This window comes from Miscanthus floridulus, chromosome 9, assembly GCF_019320115.1.
Source record: "Miscanthus floridulus cultivar M001 chromosome 9, ASM1932011v1, whole genome shotgun sequence".
Lineage (NCBI taxonomy): Eukaryota > Viridiplantae > Streptophyta > Magnoliopsida > Poales > Poaceae > Miscanthus > Miscanthus floridulus.
The window spans coordinates 47465739-47473157 of NC_089588.1; the positions used below are offsets into that span (position 1 = coordinate 47465739).

The 7419-nt window shown below is 43.6% G+C and overlaps 1 long non-coding RNA gene across 1 annotated transcript; it reads right to left on the bottom strand.

Annotated features, from left to right (window-relative positions):
- Positions 1-685: 685 nt before the first annotated feature.
- LOC136481864 (uncharacterized) lies at positions 686-4525 on the bottom strand. Its single transcript, XR_010764883.1, has 4 exons — positions 4164-4525; positions 3807-3873; positions 2890-3041; positions 686-890 (listed from the first exon to the last, which is right to left on the bottom strand). It is a non-coding gene; the product is annotated as an uncharacterized lncRNA (long non-coding RNA).
- Positions 4526-7419: the final 2894 nt, after the last annotated feature.

Below are 7419 nucleotides of genomic sequence, written 5' to 3' on the forward strand. Positions count from 1 at the left end.
CACATATGCCTTCTATCTTGATTTGCTCAAGTGAAGTCTGTTGGGACAAATATACAAAATATCAAAACCTCCAAACTCAGAAATTCCTATAGCGTCCTGATTTGCTCAAGTGAAGCCTGTTGGGACAAATATACAAAATATCAAAAACTCCAAACTCAGAAATTCCTATAGCGCTGTTCGCGGCAGTGGCTAGGGAGTGGCAGAAGCAATTCCACAACGGGCATGTGTGTGTGACATTACCAGTGTCTTGACCTCCTGGTGCTTGTCCAGCAACCAGCAGTATTCTGTAGCCTCAGCCTATGTCGCAATGTTCTATGGTTCATCAAAACCGTCTAGGGCTAAGCAAATCTGGAAAAAGCGATGTCATCCCATGAGTCCAAATTTTCTTTTAGCTGGTGATGCATGGACGTTGTTGGACTGCTCCTAGGAGACATTGTCATGGGTTGCAGAGCTCTGATGAGTGCATCATCTGTGACCAGGTGCCGGAAACTATGGATCACCTTCTGCTGGGTAGTGTTTACAGTAGAGAAATTTGGGCAACAATCATAAGGAAGCAAACATTGTATCTTCCCCTTCCCTGGTAAGCAGAAAAACGAACATGAAACAAAAACTTTGCAGACACATACTAAAGATAGACAAATTCAGATCAGCTGTAGACAAAGTAAGTATACTGAACATCATTTATATGATGTGTATTGTGGTGCTTGTGCAACCATGATAGCAACAGATAGGGTATAGTGGAAAATTTGCTCAGGTACCAGTCCACACATGCTCCTCGGCTCCTGAGATAGCCATCAAAGTGCACATACCCTTCCAGGATGGCCTTGTCAAGTGTGGGGGATGGTGTCCTCCAGCGCCAAATATGTTGTCGTGTGCATGTCAGCTGAACACTGCATTTTACGAAAAACTTAATTGAGAATTGGCACCACACTTAAGCTAAACTATCGAATGACAAAGAATCCGATCTAAAATGTACCCCTAGCGCTCACCAATAAATAATCCACCAAGAAGCAATTTACTATCTAGAATGACAAGGTTCAAAAATAAAAACATGCCCTGAAACTGCAGTACTAAAGTAAAGAAAAATTAAACAAATTGCAGAAATATAAATATTATTAGAATTGGAGAGGTAAATAGTATTGCTGCCGCACAGCCCTTGCTCCTCACGACCAACGGCTGACCCCTAGAGCTTGGATAAATCTGGCTTTCCCATAAAGAAGCAGATGAGCTGCTCTCTCTTGAGAGAAAGGAGATCCCTAAGAATTGCTTGAGCAGCTGCCACAGACGACCACAATGCAAATTAAACAATTGGTATTTACTAACTATGCAAGTAGCAGAAGAATCTGCTTTCCGGTTCCCAAAATCGACACAGAGAAAAATGGCATGCCAAACAGAGCTGTACACGAAATCGACATAAATCTATGTGTTCATGAAATATTGAATGCGACTAAACTTATGTCTGCCTGTACAAACAGACTAGTCCTGGACGTGCTGCCTCCAAGAACATTACCTAAGGTCTATAAGCATGGTAAACATAGCTAGCCTAATATGAACGTGCTGCATCCATCACTATTGTATAGATCTAAATTCGGTGGGGGAGGGGGACATTATCTTCGCACTCCATTTGAGGACCTGTCAAATCGACGAACAAACAGAGCCTAGCTAGCCATATCCCACAATGGATCCTCCGTCCGTGGAGCTAGGCGCAGGCGCAAAATTCGGTAGGGGGAAAACAAAAGAAACAGCGGCAACGGTGAGCGCTGCCGTGGCAGCCCTCGTCGCCAAGCCCAGCAGCGCACGCACCATCGAGACGACGAGCGCGACGATGGCGAAGCGAGACGACGAGCGCGACGATGGCGGAGCCCAACGCGGCAATCCTCCTCGCTTGTCCCAGCAGCCGCGCATGCAGAGAGTGGGACTGAATATTCCACGAACGTTTTGTGTTATTGACTTGTCACTGTAGAAGGTGCTTGGAAAGAACAAATTAAAGATGCTGCAGATGTGTTCTCATCATGGCACAAGCACCAACAGTAACATAAAAAAAGACATCGGAAACCATAAGGTCGGTGCGTTCACAGGACATGAATATTCCAAGTTTAGTAGAGCTATTAATCTGTAGTTATGTTCTGTTGCCATAAAGCAGAATATCAACCCATTGTCTGTAACTAAAAGCTACCCGGCTGCTGCTGTATGCACACTATTTTGTAAGACATAGAACAACCACACACTACCGCCGATGCTCTGAAACAACCAGCCGAACAGAATAATCATGAGTAGCTTACTGAATGCAGTCTATTGATTAAATAGATAGATTGTGTTAAAATCAGGGTTTACAATTTCGGCGAAATATCGCCGAAATTTCCGAAATATCGCCTTTTTCGTCGAGGTCCGAATTTTTTTTGTATCGGTCAAAATTTTTCGGTTAAATTCTTCTTTCACTCTAAAATTACACCAAACCGCACTAAAATGACCCTCCATATCATCTAGTCTATCAAAGCCCTAAATTTCTTCAAATTTATTTAATTTTCTCACTCACAACGGCACTAGTATATGCAGCTCGCCCACCGTCAGCACACTGTATTACCGCGGTTCTACTTCTGTGATATATTATGTTATTTCGTCGATGTTATATAAATTTATGATGGATGATGGATCATAGAGTTTTTCTAGTGAAATGATGCCAAATTTGTTTAAAACTCAATTTAAATTTATTTAAATTTGAACCGATATTTCCGAAATTTCCGAAATTTCGTATTTATCGTTGGGGACCGAAATTTTTTTCTTACCGGTATTGTAAACCCTGGTTAAAATACCTTCATATGTATCAACAATAGAAAAGTACAAATCTAATGCATCCATACTTTGCCAGCAGTTTCTCTGGGGACGTACCTCTGGCCTGCTAGTTGGCGTGATGTCTGGGGATGAGAGACGCTGAGCAGAGGCGTCGTTCAAGAATGGGTCGGTGCAAGGCTACTTTAGCAGAGGACGAGAATCAGCGCCAGACCTTGAGAAATCGGCGGCCTATTATCATGGTTCACTATCTGAATAAAAAACAGCAAAACATCATCCATTAGATGGTGGAGGTATTGCAATTAGCTGGCTATTAAATGAATCCTCCATTGTACTATCAAAACAGAAATGAAATTGAAAAGATAGACATATTCAGAGATGCGAAAAAATTGTAGGTTGGAGACTGAATGCTACACAGTTCTCAGATTGCAAGGCAAACTTTTTCACAGTCCTTTTATCTTCTATGCTTGCTTTAGACTTCAGCATAAGTACCAAAGGGCGGACGGATCAGGTAATAACTGGACACCTTTGCTGAATGAAAGGCAGCCTATGAGATGTAGATTCATAAGCTGCCAAGAGGATATTATATGAAAATACATGAAAACATGTGGCTTGTTTTTTCCAATGCACTGATCAATGAATCACTAAAACTAATGTAATATCTGGAGAACTTTGCTGAATGGCTATGAGATGTAGATTCATAAGCTGCCTAGAGGACATATGAAAATACATGAAAACATGTGACTTCTTTTATTTCCAATGCACTGAATTACAAAAACTTCTTCCGTGTTTGTAAACACAAAGCTATCTTGGGCAATTAACCAAAAGGTGTACAAAGTTAAAAGATAAAATAATCTGTTTTAACTCATGTTGACATCGCCCTGGCCATCCATGCCGGAAGAGCCAATTCGTAGACAGTCTACCAAATAGAATATAAACTGAACTAAATATTAGTGATAACCCATCCCAATCCTTCCACAAATTAGACAGAGGGAGAGAGAAGATCGGGGAGGTACCTACAGCAGGAGCATGGATGGCTTCCAACTTTGCTTCCAAACATTAAACAGTAACTGTTTGCTTAACCTGCAACATAGTGCACATGACAAATATTAAAAATAAAGATATCACCAAGGTGGGGAGGATGAAGAGCAGAAGTTCTTGGTTCAGTGCAAGAACATAGATCTGTAGGCACAGATCCAGTAAAGGACATGGTTGTGCACATGTACGGATGATAACCTTTGAAAGGGATCCAAGTTAGCAGGCATAATACATGTAATTAGATTAGATGCGAATACAAATAGCCAATTAGCTTAAGGTAGGGTTTGGGTGGTCGGTTTCGCACAGTAGGAAGGGAAGAGAAGGGATTGGCACACCTGGTGGTGCTCCTCGCAGAACATGAGGGAGATGGAAGTGCGGCAGGAGAGGAGGATTTGGCAGCACAACAGGACCGACGGAGACACGAGCCGGATTAGGGGGAAGGATGTGCTCGCGCCCTACCGTCTTCCGCTGCCGCGGGGCTCGTCACCGATGAAGACCCCGACGAATACACGAGCCTGATCGGGGGAGGGACGCGCGCGCGGCCTGCCGGCTTCCGCTACCGCCCGGTCGGTCTCCATGACCACGACAACAGCGGGGATCGTCGTCGACGGGACTCGGCGATGGCGCAAGGGCGGTAGGGATCGAGGTGGCGACAGAGATCATGGCCGCTGTCGTTGGAGGCGCTGCGAGGGCCAGGGGCGGCGGCGGTGGGGAAGACGGAGGGGAGCGCGGATGGCAGTGGTGGAGACGCTCCGGAGTTTTTTTTCTTTTTTTTATCTTGGACGAGTCGCATGGCTACCGGGTGGCATTCAACGAAGATTGATCACGTGGGGCCATCGAAGAGTGGCATTTGGAGGGAAGTCCCACCTGCCGGCGCCTGACGATCCGAGCGATCGCACGACTCGGTAGAGCGGTGACCCCAAAAAAATGCCGCACCAAAAAATTGTCTTACTTTTGTTATTTTTAGTTGTAGGAGATACATAAATATTCAGGTGGGCTTCTTGCCCCCCTGTTGGTTCATCGGGGAAAAAATCAACGTGCTTAGCTCAATGTTTTCCTAAACAGTAAACTGTCTTTACTCGGTCGCCCTTCGTTTAGTGTTTAGGCTGTTTACACGGTGTTTAAACGAAGTTAAATGGTCTAAACGGTTTTGTACTTTTAAAAAAATACATATAATTATATATGTGCATGTAAAAAATCAAGTATTCTAGCATTTATACATATTTATCTGAGTAAAAATCAATTATTTTGGTATGTATATATATTTATGCATGTGAAAAGAACCAAATATAGATATTTATGCATGTAATATATCAAGTGTACACATTTATAAATATAATAAACTTAAGTATACAAATTTATCCATACAAAATTGAACTAGATTTATCTCGTGTTAGCCTAAACAGCTGTTTAGCCCGTTTAATGTTGTTTATCTCTGTTCCGTTTAGGCCGTTTTTTTCGTTTTTTTGATGGTTTAAACGGTCAACCGTTTAATTTCCGTTTATCCCTAAATAAAATAGTTTACCACCGTTTACCGTTTACTGACCGTTTGCCGTTTATGTGAACACTGGCTTAGCTACAGTTGATTGGCTTACACTGCTACTGCTGACAGAAAAAAGGGTACCGACATGTGCAATGGTAGACTCCATCATGAAGCTTCTCGCATCAAGACGATGAAAAAAAAAAGATATTTATATCATCGTATGTGCAGTCCGCACAAAGCAAAAGGAGTTTTGGGCCTGATCTGCTATGCTCGCCCAGCAAGGCTGGCCGGCTAAACTGGATTTGGACGATCAGGCGTCCAACGCTTCATGATTTGCTAATGGGCTTCGGCCTTTGTTGCGGCCCAACCAAAGCACTACGGGTTTGTCCACAGTCTCCAGTGTCAGCACAATACGAGCCGCCTTGCGAGCGCATGTAGCGCGTTGGTAAGGCCGCTCGGGTGGAGCACCTGCCACCTGCGTTCGTGTCCCGCTCAACGCAGGTTCGCGATATTTCCTCAGTTTTCTTTGCAGCCTTAAACGTGGGTGCTCCACGGTGGTCAAGGCCTCAGCCTCGTGTGTGCCTTTAGGTATAGATCTACCCTATGCATAGTATGTATGCGTTTGCGTGTGCATAGTGTGTGGTGTGAGTTTATACTTAAGTTCTGATACTATAGCTTGTACTTGATGTATTGAGGCATTCAAAAAAAAATTTAGAGCCACCACCCATTCTAGAGAAAAAGCAAGACCATGAACTGTTTTATAATAAGAGGCAAAGGGGATCTAATGTGTTGTGGCCTATGACAAAGACAAAGAGCATGACCTATGCACGTGATTTGCCCTAAAACTAAAACCTCTGCACGGGATTGCCGACATGAATTTTTGATAAAACATAGAATATAGAAACTGTAAGAGCAGCTCTAGTAGGGCTTAACTAAGTCCTAAACCAAAATATGATGGTCCACGCTAGCCACGGCATCTACTAAATCCCTTAAAAAAAGTAGCAGGTCCTCAAATCCCATCCTTAGGCCCACATTTCTGTGGCCAGTCAACCACAACCCTCATCGAGCGGTTGATTGTTTTTCTCTCTTACACGCTGGTTTTCCCCTCTCCTCTACGTCACAGTGCCCCTCGCCCCCTCCTTGCCACAACACGAGATTGGGCGTCCATACCTACCACGACATGAGATTGGGCACACCTCTCCTGGTCACGATGCTCCTTCTCATCATGGGCAGCTGCCTCGGTCATCCTTTTCCAAGCGGCAACACCCCATTCTCATCGTTCTCCATCCATCATCCATCGCAGGGCATCCCACTGCTGAATTCGAGGAGATGGCATGGGAAAACGCCCCTCCCCGCCTCCTCCCTCTATCTCGAGGGCATCCATCACTGGCTCCATCCTTCCTCTATTGCCCACCCTCCATTGTGGGGTATGCTCAGTCGGTAAAGATGGGGATACGCCTCGATTCGAGGAGATGGAGGTGCGGAGATGTAGAGTGGAGAAAAAGGGAAATGTGGGTCTTATTTGTCGATGTCTGTTTGGTTGAATTTGAGAGCCCTAATTTAAGGGTTAATGCTAGAGTAGAACCAAAAAATCAGTATCTCAAAAGTAGGAGAGCCCTCGAATCAAAAGTTAATCAATTTCAATCCTGAATTTGCTATATTTTCCTAAATTTATTGTTATTTCTATTTTTTCTCGAGAAAAAAAAGGAAAATGCAGTGTACGATCCCATCGACATATGATTTTCATGTCCTGTTTTCATCCCCTGAAGAGACACCACTTCGGACCGAGGAATGACTCGATGGGGCCCAAACCATCGCAAAAAAAGGTGCTGCCAGAAACGTGGAAGGTGACCCAGAACTAGGTTGGGTTCTATGTTCGTTAAGTAGCTGCCTGGGAGAATTGGATGCTTTCACCCGAAAGTCACTCTGTGGCCTATTAATCTATATTTCTTTTCCTCGTCTAAAAAAAATATATTTCTTTTCCTGTTTTTCAATTTCTGCCAAATGTTTGTTGATGACCTAAAATAAGTACTATTTTCTACCTAGTCAGTTCATTTTGGAAAACAAATAATCTATATACTTCTCCTATCAACCATATTATGTCAATG